The following is a 15,747-nucleotide window of genomic DNA, read 5'->3' on the forward strand; positions in this document are numbered from 1 at the left end:
TACGGCCTCAGGGGTCACATAAAATGGCTTGGCGGGCCATATAATGGCCCGCGGGCCATATGTTGGACAGCCTTGATGTAGAGCATCAAATTTGCAAAAATGGCGAATATAACGTGAGGGTCAGACTTCCCACATATGATCCCACAACTATTGTACAAAAGGTATTTTTAGCCCGAACATGGTATAGCTGTAGTCTGTACGAGATTGCCTCCAAGAGCCTAACGTTACACGTGGATTCTTCAATCGCTTTATAAGGATGTGTTTTGCAACTCTACATTCTCATTAAGCCAAGTTTGCTGTTGCCTAATTGATCTTATAGGTTTATTTGTGGACCAAACAGTAACAAGAACTGCATCAAGAGCAATAAACGTACCAATCATATTCACATTTTTGCCATAGGCCAATAATACAAGACCATGTTTATAAAGTCTTGCTTGCGTCAACAAAATTAGAATTCAAACTTTCCCATCTAGGTCTTCTCTGACATTTCACTACCTCAATAGGAACATACTTTATACATTGAAAATGTCTTACCCGGCAAGTAAGTTGCATAGTCAGAATTTGGGGACACTGGTCACTTTACACATGCACTACAAACCTGAAGTCCTTAATGCGCCACCAATCCCCGCTTCAGAATAGAAAACAATCTATTGCGCCACTCACAGTTTTTATAAATGTACTTTTTTTCAGGGCTGTCATAATATGTACACAATTCACTTTACAAAGCAATTCTTCGTGATATTACCGTGGCAATTTCTAAATGGCTGTTTGAGGACCATTCTGGGAATACGCCAGAAAACTGCTTCATTAGGATCTGGCAGTTCCTCCTCATGGAGAGATGCAGGCGAGACCTTGACATTCAGGTGTCCACAGATTAGGAAACATTGATTGAGTTTTAACATATACCAGGTTTCCTGTGAGAATGAGAATGCCTGCAGAATCCTGTCCAGATCTGAAAGAACAATAGAGGTGCTATTAGAACCACTACAATTAATATATTTATGTATATTAATCAATATTCTCGAATTGCCCTTTCCATTACTTGCTCTTAAGAGTTACAGAAAATTGAGGATTTACTTAACTTGTCACATAAGAAACTGCCTTGGACATCAAAACCAATGGAGCATTTAGACTTTACCATAAGTGATAAGTATATTGTAGTACACAAGCAGAAAGTAAATATAAATATTTAGATTTTAGATGAGTACATTCTTTAATAGATTAAGTAGTTCATGATAGGTCTCCCGATCACCCCTGACATCTTGTTACCAACAATATAAACACAACCCCTTGTAGGGACTTTTTATCAAAATTAGTTTCACATGTGATGTCATCAGTGATGTCATCAATGACATTTGTGATGTCACCTTTGATGTCCTGGGTGTTAGTCTTAGCAGTGCATGGTGGTGGCGCGAGTTATGGTTGCTTAGCTAACAATAACTGCCGAATTTCTGGGGTTTTGTGGTTGTACTTGTAACCATAACGTCCCTTTAACAAAGTGTTTTCATTGAATTTCATAGGTTTTTATAAGTGCAACTTCACCATAACGTTCCTTTAACACAGTTTTTTTCAGTGAATTTCATGGGTTTTTACCAGTGCATGCTATTTTCCTACAACTTAGTAAAATCATACTTACCCAATATAGCAACATTTGTGTCCAATTTACAAAGTGTCACCTTAAAACTCTGCCATTTTGCACCTTCTAGCATCATTTCTAACACTTCTATACACTTTTTGCAACTATTTCAACTGATTTTGCATCCGTAGACGTCTACGAACATCTGACTTCATTGCGGACCTTCCGGACAGTGCCACATGACCATAAGCTGGCGCGCGTCATGATGACGTGTCTAAGAAGCCGTCTGCACTTCGCGATAAGATCTGTGGTTCGTGGACAGTTTGGAACTGCATTTTCTACTGATCTAGGAACTTTCAACTTCAAAATTTCCCTTGCACAGCTCCTACACCTATTTCTACTCATTATCCATTAACAATCTAGTACACAGTACATACTTGGAAATATCTTAGCAAAACTGCTATTTATCTTAGAAATGGCATCAGGTAATGCCATCCCTCCTCCCCAAGAGCCATCACCACCACCAGCTGGAGGACCTTCAAAACAAAAAAAAGCATAGTACTTCCTAGACAATCAAGAGGACCAAGAAGATGCAGTAGAGGAGGTGCCTACCTCTAGCACCCAGAGAGAATCATGGGTGTGGCAGTTATTTACCACTGTTGGGAATGTACCAAAGGCTAAAGCTACCAAAGTAAAATGCACTGAGTGCAACTTTGTATTCAGTCGTGGACTACCCGGACAGTAATCCTACGGGACCACCTGCATGTGCTGCCACACCAAATCCAATGACCGCAATGTTCTCAGTAGGTTGTTCCTTTCTTAGCAAGTAGGAGGCTGTCTTCCTCCACCTCATCTTCCTCAACCAATACTGTAACCACACAGCCCACTTATGTGGGACACAAAATACCATCAGCTACCTTGCAAGCAACAAAAGAGGCTCTTGATAATTTTTTTTCAAAGACAACAGTCCTCTGTACATACTCCAACAAAATTTTCTGCAGAGGGAAGCATTTTCGAAGTGCTTTTGAAGCTGTAATCAAGGAGCATGAGAAACACTGCCCCCTACCTTAGAAATAACACACGCACAACATTTTCCCGTGTCCACCTGTTCCTCCATATTAGCTTTTGGTACCGCTTCCCTCATTTCCCTCCCCACCTTTCGTTCTAAGCTCTCCTGCCCAAAAATTAAAAATACATCAGAAAACAACAAAAGAAATGTTCCTTTAGGAACCACAGTTCACAGTTAAAAAATAGAACTAAAGAAAACTTATAGACTCCATCTACATTACATTTCTCAGTAAAGTAAAGAGCTCAATGAGATTTTCCAACATTTACATTTGCATTTTGTGCTATGCTAATGAGAATATTGTGGCGTTCATCCCCCGTTCCAGGCACTGGAACGGTGGAGGCCGGCCCAGCAGCTCAAGTCATCAGCCCAATGGAACCCTGGATAACGGGGTCTCCGGGCCATGTACCCCATTCCAGCCTCTGTAATGAGGGATGAAGGCCATTAGCACCCTGGGTTCCCAAAGCGGGAACATGGGGTGCTAAAAAGGAATTTTCCTTCCTACACCGGGACTCCGATGGTCACCATGGAAAGGGAAGGTGGGGTTCCCTACAGGGCCCCTCTTTGCTTTCCATGGCAGTCCACAAGCAGTATTGAAATTCGCACTATACACTTATGTTACTTATGTTACTAACCCTCACTCACTCAACTGTGATGTATCGAACAGTTTGCAAATTTCATTTTCGAGCTGATTTGGGCTTAAATGTGATTTTAAAGGTTCAATTGTTGTTTTTCTTTATGAACCTACAGTTTTTAGATGTGTGTCTGAGTTTTTGAATAAATTGAATTATCATAAAATTCCCTCAAAATCATCTTGTGACCTTCCATAGCTAGTATTTGTACAAACCAGCTACCTGCCTCCTTAAAAGCCTACTGCCCCTACACGGTTGTAAAGGGGTAGCTGATGACTCTTCTCTTCCTTATTTCCATGGCAGCCTGCAGAAGGCGAAGACAGAACCCTATGACCATATTATTACAAGCATATTTTCTTCCCTTTCAAACCTATCCCAATTTTTAACAACTTTACCACAAAGCCGGTTCCAGGTGGACATGGCCACTTTAACCCCATGTGTCCCTCATGGTCATGGCCAGTAGCCAGATTGTCCAGATCATGACCTTATTCCATGACCCGGACAATCTGGCCACTGTCCATGGCTACACCTCAGTCACCAAAAAGGTATATCACTATTTTTTGTACCTACAGTATGACACTTGTTCAAAAATAAAACACGGCACATTTGCAAAACCATGCTTTCATATCCTTGCCAATGCCCCTTGCACAAGTTTGCTGGAAATCCACCCATGTTTTATTTTTTCAAAAGTGTCAAATGTATGCACATACAATAATCATATAACCTTGCCCCCACTTGACAAAATCAATTCAGACTTAATTAAAACATTGATATCTAGATCTAAAATATTTTTGCAAACTTTTGTGTAGATTCGTCAAATGGCACCCCATTTATAAGCCTTTAAAATAATTTGAGACCCCCCTCTAAATGTTGCCCGCTCTTGACAGAATCCCACCAAACTTTGCAAAAACATTTCAATCTAGATCTATAATCTATTTACAAACCTTTGTGTAGATTTGTCAAATGGCACCACATTTATAAGCCTTTAAAATAATTTGGGAACCTCCTCTAATATTGCCCATTTTCTACAAAATCCCACCAAACTTTGCAAAAGTATTTATACCTAGATGTATTATCAGTTCCCCAAATTAAGTGTAGATTTGTCAAAGAGCACCTCATTTACAAGCCTTTATATTATTTTGAGACACCCCTCTAATTTTGCCCCCTCTTGACAGAATCCCATCAAACTTTGCAGACTCATTCGGAATCAGGTCAGGAATATAAGTGCAAACTTTCATGCAGTTTAATTAAGTGGCGTCAAAGTTATAAGTCATCCAAGAACTGATTTTCACCAACCCTGTAATCCAGAGGTGTCCGCAAACTTCACAGGACTATTCGAAAAAACCAACTGTTTTTTTTACTTCTTGCAGTCATATCCCATCCCATCCTCATCACCCCTCACCTCCCCAGAAATTATTTGATAAGTTTGACAAGGGCAATGTTGTGTTTTTTAATATGTTTTTACAGCGATGTCCGCAGACTCCAGCCGCACATCTAAAATGGTGGGCGTTTCCAGAAAACTGACGCACTTCCTGCTTTTCACCATCATTCAGCAGGCGCGTCCGATGTCCACAGACACCACGTTGCCCTCTAAGCCAATCAGAGTCCTGTCCGCGGACCGAACAGGGAAGTGAGTCCGCGGACAGGACACATATATCACTAATTTTGTATACTTATATTTTGGTTGTTTTAAAAAAAACTACTGGATGGATTTACACCAAGCAGCCTCTCCTGCCGCAAATCTGGTGAAAATCCATCCAGCGGTTTGGTCTGTAGGCGTGACCAAACTTTTTCTCCATTCTGTCTATGGAAAAAAAAGACATTTTGGGACCTCCCCTATAACCTTGCCCCCCCCTTGACGAATCTTCACCAAACTTTGCAAGATACTTCAGAGTGGTGCATATACTTTTTTTTGCAATGTCTGGTGAGGATTCGTCCAGGGGAAGCGAAGTTATTAGCCACCCAAAAAGTGCTCTTCCTAAGGGTTTAGTAACTTAACCATAACTACTGGGCCATTACTGCAGGCCCAGTAAAATATATATATATATATATATATATATATATATATATATATATATTCACAGAAAAAACGTTGTTAAAAGGGATTATGTTTAAGTTGCACTAATAAAAACCTATGAAATTCAGAAAAATTCTGTGAATTTCATAGGTTTTTATTGGTGCAACTTAACTACAATGTCCCTTTAACAAAGTTTTTTTCTGTAAATTTCACAGGTATTTATTAGTGAAAATGTTTCATGCTGTTACATCAATGTATATAAATTGTTAATTATTCCACTTTTAACATACATGTAAACCTCCTTTAACAAACATATTTTTTGCAACGCATACTGATGTGTGTCGTTATCAGCAGTGCATGCGGGGTATCCAAGTCATGGTTGAATTGCTTAGGGCATGAGGCTCGACCATGATCCCCTCCCCACCAAACTACCCCTGCTATCCATTGCACCTACTGTGCATGCTAGTTCAATGCCCACTATGCCCTCACAATGTGTCCAATGGCCAGTGCTCATGGCTTGAAGCGATGGCCAGTCTCCACAATCCATGGGTCATGGGCTTCGGCCATGCCTCATTACCGAATGGGCAAACCAGAGTAGACATTTGTCCTTGCTGAGGGCCAGGCCCACTGCCCAGGCAGCAAAGATGTATCACTATTTTTTGTACTTACTTTTTGATACTTTAGAAAAAATAAAACACAGGACAGATTTGCAAAACCATGCTTTGAGGTCCTTGCTGATGCTCTTTGCAAATGTTTGCTGCAATCCTGTCCAGCACTTCGGGCTGTAGCCACAAGCAGAATTTGTTTTCCCATTCAAACCTATCTAGATTTCAAAAAACTTTACCACATAGCCGGTCTCGGGAGGCCATGTCCACTTTAATCCCATTGCTGGTGCCTCGTGGTCATGGCCAGTAGCCTGATTGACATGACCCAGACAATCTGGCCACTGCCCATAGCCACAGGCTATACCACAGGCTATACCTCAGTCACCAAAGGTATATCACTATTTTTGACACTTTAAAAAAAAATACAACACAAACACATTTGAAAAGCCATGATTTTGGGTCCTTGCCAATGCTCCTCACACGAGTTTGATGCAAATCCATCCATGCTTTATTTTTTGAAAATGGTCAAAATGTACGTACAAAAATAGTCACATACCTTAGCCCCCACTTGACAAAATCCATTCAGGCTTTGCACAAACATTCAGAGTTGGGTCTATAAACTTTCTGAAATCCTTTGTGCAGATTTGTCATACAGCAACAACGTTATAAGCCATCAAAAAAAAGTGAGACCCCTCTATAATTTTCCCCTCTCTAGACAAAATCCCACCAATCTTTGCAAAAGCATTCAAATATGGGTCTAAAATCTTTTTGCAAACCTTTGTTCACATTCGTCAAACGGCACCAAATTTATAAGCATTTCAAATATTTTAGAACCCCCCCTCTTATTGTGCACCCTCTTGGCAGAACAGCACCAAACTTTGCAGAACCAGAATCATATTGCAACATTTCATGAAGTATCATTGAGTGGCACCAAAGTTATAAGCCACCCAAAAACTGATTTTCACTGACCCTTTCCTGCACAAATATGCATGGATGTCCCCGAACATCTGAGATGTTCCTGAACATCAAGGAATGCTTTTTATGGCCATATCCCATCCCATCACCCCTGACCTTCCAAGGGATCATTTCATTAGTCTGACAAGTGCAATGTTGTGTTTTTAAATGTTTTTACTTCGATGTCCATGAACTACGGGCACTGTTCGCGAATCCAACATGGTGTCTGTTTCAAAAGTTTTGACCCACCTCACATTTTTAATTGACCAATCAGTTAGCATGTTTGATGTCCGTGAATATCATGCTGCTCTCTGATTTGTCCAAAGGTGCCCGCAGACTCGGAATCAGGAAATGGGTCTGCGGACCGGACCCAGATATCCCAAATTATTTTTTTAACAACTTTTTGGCCATTTTAAAAACAAATAATACTGGGCAGATTTACACCAAATGTACAAAAGCATGCTGGGACCAAGCCGCTGCTCCTGGCACAAATTTGGTAAAAGTCCGTCCCACGGTTTGAGCTGTAGGTGCAGGCAAAAATCTTTTTCAATGGCGCCTATGAGGATTTCCAAACAATTTGGGACCCCTAAAACTTTGCCCTTGCCCCTGGACAAAAGCGTACCAAATTTTACAATATCATTTTGGGTGGCCATATACTTTTTTTTTGTAAAGTTTGGTGAGGATTCGTTCATGGGGGCAATGTTATAAGCCACCCAAAAAGTGCTCTTTCTATGAGTTGAGCGACTTAACCATAACTACAGGGCTGCTACTGCAGGCCCTATAATTACACAACTTGCGGTAGCGGCTGTGTAGTTATGTTCAGTATATATATATATATATATATATATATATATATATATATATATATATATATATATATATATATATATTCAGTGAAAAAACGTTGTTAAAAGGGATGTTATGGTTAAGTTGTGCTACTAAATACCTATCAAATTCAGTGAAAAAACATTGTTAAAGGCACATTATGGTTCAGTTGCCCTAAGAGACTGCACCTACCGCAATCACAATGCAGGTATCCTTAGGACTACAGTACTGCCCGCATGTCTGCATCTTCTAATGCACTTTTAATTGGTTGTGGGAGCGCACGTCTGTCCGTTGCACAGCTATGCACATGCGTATGTCATCCTCTGTGTCCAACCCTACCGATTCATGCAGCAGGCTACGGCATTTCAAGCAGTCCTACTGCCTACTGATTTTGGTGTCCAAACCTACTGATTTATGGCTGCATCAGGCCTGGCTGCCTGATGCACAGTGGAGGCAAGGAACAGCATCCTCCAATGTACGATGGGCGTGTTTAATGGCCCATTAATTTGATTGATGAGCTGCTTGCCCTTCTATGACCCGTGAAGCTGACACACCGTCCCTGCACTAAGCACCGTGAGGTAAAGTGTCAAGTTGTCGGCTCCGGTTTGTAGAGTTGGAGAAAAGATTTCACTGCACTTCTGCCAGTCTCTAGTAAATCGAGTTAAAGTCATCGGCTTTCATTCCCAATGAGTGTCCAAATCCTTGCCCATGCTTTGTAATAGCTATTGTAATTACCTGCTAGCAAGAATATATACAGTGTTATAATGTTGGATTTTTGACAAAGTTGACATGCACAGTTGAATTTGTCAGGGACCCCCAAAAATGTAAAAGTGAAGTAGCAATGCTTATGTTTTCAGACAGATTGGTTTACATGACAGAGCAGTCTAAAATGCATGTGAAAAGTAGATTTGGTTTCAGAAGTCCAAAGCGATACAATGCTAGTATCACATAAACGCATTTTTTAACAAGTCTAAAAATATTCCAGATACCTGCTTACGTAACATCAGTCAGTATTTTTCTTTCAACTCCTGTTACTTTGTCATCATAACTTGGAGCCTGATTCATTCACATTTTGCATGGTTCAAAATGACTTTGCACTGCCGACACAAACCCTGATTCATGGAACTGTACAAAGTTTAATTTTGGAGTGTAAAGTCAGCGCAAAGTCATATAGTACTGGCAAAATATCCACGTGCACTGACTTTGAACTGTGCAAATATTCCATGAATTGGGCCCTTCGTGGGTTGTGTTGTTTGTGCAATGCCACTCTCACTATTGTGAAGCTTTCTCTAACACTTTTCCCATACCCTCTCCTTTTCAGTAGCTCAGGAGGTAAGGGTTTGTACCTGAGGTGGACATGACAGTGGACATGTAAAAAAAAACAGAGCAAAAAAGTAAAATGACGACGGCAAACCAGAAAAGCCTGCTTTACTATTTGTTTGTAAACAATTTTCTAATGCAATGGCTCCCAGCTCGAGGGCACAGTAACACAGATCCTGTCTTTTAAACCAACTTCTTAAAATTGTTTCATATAGAATACAATAGCGCAGAAGTCTGCAACCTTTGGCGCTTCGAATGTTTCGGATTACAACTCTCATATGCTCTAGCTATCACTGTCAGTGCAGAGGGATATTGGGATTTGTAGTCCAAAACATCTGCAGATCCAAAAATTGAAGACTCCTGTAGCAGCTCTGGCAAAAACATGATGTGCATGTCAAAGCTGACTGTCTGAGCTCTTCCATGCATACTGTTTGTTCAGAGCTCCAAGCCAGTGCTCTGTCTCACTACAGCTTCAGGGCCTTTCCACTCTTTCAGTCGAAAGAAGCCCTGGGCCGAGGGCAGTGGGGGGCAGCAACTGTCCCATGTTCTGAGCCAGCAGTCTCATAACACATCAATATATTTGGACAGCTGAAAAGTACTGTGTTCTGCAATGTATGGAGTGTTACAGTGAAAGTATACACTTACAAACATCCCACAGTGTGCCATTGCACATGTAAGCATTTGTTTGAATGATTTTGGCCTCTTTTCTGGTTGCCAGGAGTTCACAGCAGCCCTACAAAAGGCCACACCTCAGAGCTGCTCCACATTCTGTTTGTGGCTTTTCAGAACAGAGTAGCGGGCCAAATTGCTGTGAGCTGGAAACTATTTTGGAGCAATTCTGCTGTGCTATATTACCTTTGCAAGTAATGGCAACCATGCTGCTGTCTCTATGAAACCAGCACCCACACCTTCACCCTCACCACCACCACCTCGAAGGGCCTGGGCAAGAGACAAGGCGTGGTGATGTAGAAAGGGTTGCAGAGGAGAACTAGGTTGAAGTTGAGCAAATCCACAATGTCTGCAGCCAGCATGACTGTGGGTGTGGAAACTCTGTACCACCATAGGAGACATGCCGAAATGTCGTGCTAACCAGGTAAGATGCACTTACTAAGGCACAGAAAACCTGGCTTGTACAGCTACGACACCACCTCCATGCGATGCCACCTCAAATGCAAAACACAAGACAGCAGTGCGCAGGGTACTGCCCTTCCAACAATGCAGTAGGTTACTTTCCTCTACAGCATTCTCTGCATCTGCTCCTGACAACACCAGGGGCACTCCTGTAGGGCAGCGGATCCTTAAAACATCCTTGCAGACCATATGCTGCGCAACAGACCCTTACCTGTCAAAGATCATTGTATTATGCATGTACTGAGATGCGGTACTCTGCAGGGGGGAGCAAATTCAAAGTGCTTGTGAGGGGTCGGTGCGGGAGCATGACAATGACTGCTGCCTACTTAAGTGAGGGCCCCCCAACATCTTCCTCTCTCTGCTCTTGCCCTATCCTATCCCTGTGGGTGGTTCCCCTTCCGTACACTCCCTTCCCGTCCTTGCCTTCTGTGTCGTGTGTTACAACACCAAGAAAAATGAAAAACAATGGAAAAAGCAAAAAAATGAAAAAAGCTCCTTTCAGAGGTCAAACAGGGAACTGCCAATGAAAGGATGCAAGCCACCGCGCAGCCTATACGCTGTACAGAGTGCGCGGTAAATAATAGAAGGGGCTGGCTGTAAAAAAGGCTTTTTTTTGTGTTTGCTTACATTTGGAAGTGTTGAAGTGCGCAACACCTACTACAAAAATGCTTGCTGTACTTCCAAAAAGGGCAGCAATACATTTTGGATAGATGGCAGAAAAAACGGATTACCAGGATCAGTAAGTTGAACGCCATTTGTGGGAAAAATTTTATTAAACGTAATATTTCCATTGTGGACGTAGGGCATGGCCACATGTCGGGAAAAGGCAGAAATAGCCTTCTTGACAATGTGCCTCGCTTTCTCCATTTGCGGACTAAATGAAGAAGAAAAAAACAGCCACATCTGTGCCTGCATAATGCGACAAAAAATTATGCAGGAGTTCGCAAACATACGCATGACCTGGCCAAGTGCCTAAACGTTTCTCTCCACAATGAAGAATAATGAAGTCTAGATGATCACGCATCACCAAAGTGGCACAAAGAGGAACTAAAATTAGCCACTTCATTGCACGTACTCCATACCAGTGCACATCCACATGATAAAATCCAAAATTAACAGCCACTGCACAGTGTTTTGCATTCACTTTCAACAAATGTATCTAGGACCCCCCCAAATTCCATACACTCTGCCTCATAGAACTTACAGCGATAATCATAAGCTTCTGCATTCCTCGCTACAAGTACACCTTCTACCACAGTCTCTGCATCCACAACCAGAAACCTTATTGGGCAATCCCTTAACCACCACAGACCCGTTTCCATGGCCGCCATCCTCAAAAGCCCCAGATGTGGCACGTGTAATCCTGGAACTAACGAAGTGTCTGCTGACTTATCATGCTCTGTGCAGGCATGGGGGAATACATTTCAACCAGGGTAGGGGATTTCGTCTTTAGTGGTGGTTCTGAAAAGAGCCTTTTTTGTAGGTGCTGGTAAAGAAACACCTTTTTTTCGGTTTTTATAAGGATTTTTATTTTCTTCTACTCCTCACATTCTTACAATAACCTCTTCAACGCATCCTGTAGATGGTCAAACAAAATACCATTGCCAATGGCGGACAACAAAATCCCTTTGCATGGAAAAGGTACGCATGTCCAGAATCAATGATGTCATTGTTACAGGAGTACATCCCACCAGCGCACCAACAAAATCACACATGCTTCTGTTGATGAGACACCTTCCGACCTCTGGCTGGGAACAAAGTACATTAGGATAGTCCCATACTCTGCTTGGTGGTATGGATGAGAAAAGGACCTTGGCAGTTGGAAAAAGCTGCTTCACTGCTTTTAGCAACCTCTTTAGATGTTGGAACAAACATGAACATGTCACATAACCCAAATGCAGGGCTCCATAGTGCACCACAACAACATGAACAGTAGCAAAAGTGGCCACTTCTCTGCAAACTCCAAGAACAATGCCAAAACTGCACACATCGGCAGCACTCCATAATGCCTCCACTCCTTCCTGTTAGGGAGAATTCTCTGTAAAGGCTAATTTCCCAAACCTAATGAGTCCCCCAGCAGCTTTGCTGGATTTCTGGGGTTTATTTTTTTCTCCTGCTAAGAGTGAGACTCTTTTACTCCCACTCTTAGACATGATTTGAGGTGTTCCTTTGTCTTTCCATGTGTTTTATGGGCTATGGGGTCTTTTACTCCATAGGGTCTCGTGTTTTTGATATGGGTTACACAGCACCCTCTGTGCCGTAACCTAGGGGTGTCGTAGCGACCCCCAAACATAGACTCCATACCCTGGGACAGACTACTGTCTGCCAGGGCATGTAAAGTCACCATTGGCTTTACTAGTCCCAAATTATGAACAGAAACCAGTACAAACCATCATATTGTGGACATACTGGTCGGGGCAATTCGATTGCCCCGGGTTCTGTTGTTCGAGGGGGCACGTCTCCGTCCCCCCTGATCGAGTTTTGGCTGGTGGCAGTGGATACTACTTTTTATATTCGACCACGAATATATCTCTATGGGATTTTCCCATTGTTCGAGGCTACCAACTTTAATTATTTAATTCCTATAGCCTCGAACATACCGCTGGTTTATTTATTAAATATTAATTCACCGGTTGTTTTTTTTTGCCAGAACTCGATTCAAAAATGGCGTTTGTGTTCTCTTCTGTGACTCCAACCCAAGTCGAGCCCTTTGTTCCACTTTTTGGCGGGCTTCTCCACAGAAGCCTCCAAAAGTGGTGCCACTCTGTCTGGGTACCACAGGGGGTGGGGGAGGGGGTTTAGGCACCCTGGACTGAGATGCCTTGGCAACTCAAGTCGCACTCTTGTGTGATTGGCCCAAGTGGTGAGCCTTAGCATGTTTGATTGACAGCTAGGCTGAATGAATGGGGGTTTGCTGCATAAAAGCAGGGCTTTGGGGACTGGAACTTCAGAAGTCGCCACAGGACCTAAGAATCCAAGGAGGGAGAAGCTGAGCCGACCTGTAACGACGACACCACCGGTGGAGCCCTGCTGAACCGTCTCACCACTTTTCCCGACAACAGAGGAGATCTCCAGTCTGGAGTGTCTTCTTCCTTTGACTGGTGGGGATAACCAGTTTTGCCTTCTTTTCACCTTCCTGGAGCATCTCGTGGCCGCCTTGCCCGTGCCAAGCACCCCGGCAACCGGAATACCACGGTTTACCACTACCGCAAATAGAAGGGTAGTACCTTTTAACCAAAGAACTCTGCGGCTGGTTTCTTCCCTGGCAGTGCAACAACCTTCATCTTTCCTCCACGGTGAGACCTCCTCTTCCTCTGGACGAAACACTGACTTGCACCCACTGCCAGGAACAACTGCCCCCGCTGGAGCTTCCTTCCCACTTAAGGTACTGTGTCCCGCCTGGCTTCCCTTGCAATCGTTCGGGGTGACAGTAAAGCCTCGACTTTCTAACCTGGGCTGGCCTGGGACAACCTAGCTAACTTTTCCTGACTTTAATTTCATTCTTTGTGTGCGAACTATCTACAAGACTCTTTGGGCATAGCCCCACTGTGTGACCCTGGACCCCTTCTGCTTGCTCTCTCCAAGAGTGGGCCTTGCAATTGACTTCCTTGCTCTCCAGTAGAACTCTGCCTATCCTGCCTTACTGTGGTTCTTTTAAAAAGTATTGAAATTTGTGTGCTTCCATAACTCTGCCTTTTTCCCTCCCTCTTTAATTACTTATTAGAGTGCCATCTTATGTTAGGCGCTCACCTCTGTCTGAAAATAAGTGGTGTTTCTCATTAAGACTTGTCTAATAAGTAATTAGGGTTGTATATATATATATATAATAGTGACTGTGTGTTGAATTTACTTACCCCTTTGTGCTAGTGTAATCTACAAGTGTGTCTTTAAATAAATAACTATATACTTTTACACCAAAGCTATGGTCAGTGTTTGCTTGTGCTACTGTATCTCTGTACCTATTGTGGATACTCTATATACTGCCCAACTCTTCTTGAGGGAAGTCTGACTGCTCAGCCACAGCTACCAAGTGAATATGTGTGGTACAGACTGCTACCAAGTGGGTTTACTGCCAAACACCTGTAGTCTTAAATATTTTGCAGTGGTCCCTAAGGGAACTGCACAGGTTTCTGCCTAAACTTCCAAACAGAAATTGCCATCAAAGTCTCTTTGCAGGGCATACCTGTGCAGTTCTAGCACAAAAGCATCACCCACGATGAACACTGTGCATCTGTCCATCTCTACCAGCCTCAATACACAGACTAATGAATACAAATATTACCACCCCTTCCTATGAAGTCCACCCTCAGCACCTGATTGGATAATCCCCACAGTCCCATTCCCATTGCCCAGCATGCTGAGAAGGGGAGAATGTGGCAAGCGCGCTTCCCCAAGTACTGCGAGGGCCGTGCCCAGGTAAAGCAGGATCAGTCCTTCTTCACTTTCCACTATCTTCCTTCCAGCACTCCCTCATTGGGTACTGTTAAATAGTCACACACGCATCCACCACTCACATCCAAGACCTCTGCATTTAACACTATCAGTTCTGTATAACACTCCATATGTATCGCTAAACATTCAGAGTGCAAGTCTCGTGTGATCCCAGTAGAAAGTTCTGTGAAACTCTCCAAGATTTCTGCATCCAGATTCATCCACATCGGCACCCAGCAATGGTGTATTGCAAAAGGCACTAATTGTTTAAAACATCTATTGAAACGGCTCACACCAGGTGTGTTTATAAACAATAGGGCTTCACAGAAATGCTGAACACAATCCTGGAAACAGTTACAGGGGCTCAGAAATAAGGCAGGAATTTGACTACTTTGCTAGAATGGAAAATGCTTGTTAAATAGACAAGCACATCTGCAGGAAGTGGTAATGTACTTACTGCAGGTATTTGAAAGCAAAAACATATCCATAAATGAAAGTTTTCCGATTTCCTACATCTGGAAACATACAGGCACTCTCTGCAATCATTTTAATTCAGGAAGAAGTCCCTAATGAACGCTTTCTCTCTGTATGTATACCTAACTGTGATTCCATTCCATTTGAACATGTGGTACGAAATGCAAACCATAGCATATTGTGTAGGCATTCCAATTTGGATAATCGTTCCACCTTACATATACAAGCCCATAGGCAACACATAATATGAATGCTTTCAACGTGCAATGATGATGGGGAAAAAGTAACTGCAACCTTACTACCTTCACACATGGACAGGTATCCTTTGGCAAAAAAACGTTCACACCAATAGCCGTAATGTACCACACAGACAACACAACAAGGTCAGATCACTACGCTTCGTACATTATAAAGCATATATAATCTTTGAAAAGTTTTAAAAGGAATTTGTTTCCGTTCATGAAGGACAGACCCAAAATTATCCTTCCCAAGGGCACTAAAGTGCGTAAAATGGCCCTGACACCCACGTATGCGCAGCCATTGCACACAGTCTGCCAACATACACTGTTGATTCGTTACTCACGGCACATATAAATAGTAGATAGGGGCCGCAAATGTACAAATATATATTTTGTTAACTGTACATTCATTGCACCATGTATAAAATACCAACATGTCTCTATGTATGTAAAAGGAAGTTCTACGTAACTGGAGTA

General features: G+C 42.5%; 1 protein-coding gene across 3 annotated transcripts in view; it reads right to left on the reverse strand.

The window, feature by feature from the left end:
* FYCO1 (FYVE and coiled-coil domain autophagy adaptor 1) overlaps positions 1-15,747 on the reverse strand; it is a 1,135,599-nt gene that overhangs the window by 1,071,757 nt on the left and 48,095 nt on the right. For all 3 annotated transcript variants that reach the window (XM_069613367.1, XM_069613366.1, XM_069613365.1), the window contains exon 2: positions 746-952. The gene's annotated coding sequence lies outside the window, so the exon portion shown is untranslated. The remainder of the gene's footprint in view (positions 1-745; positions 953-15,747) is intronic.

Source organism: Ambystoma mexicanum, chromosome 5p (assembly GCF_040938575.1).
Source record: "Ambystoma mexicanum isolate Mex_15411 chromosome 5p, UKY_AmexF1_1, whole genome shotgun sequence".
In the NCBI taxonomy this organism is placed as follows: domain Eukaryota; kingdom Metazoa; phylum Chordata; class Amphibia; order Caudata; family Ambystomatidae; genus Ambystoma; species Ambystoma mexicanum.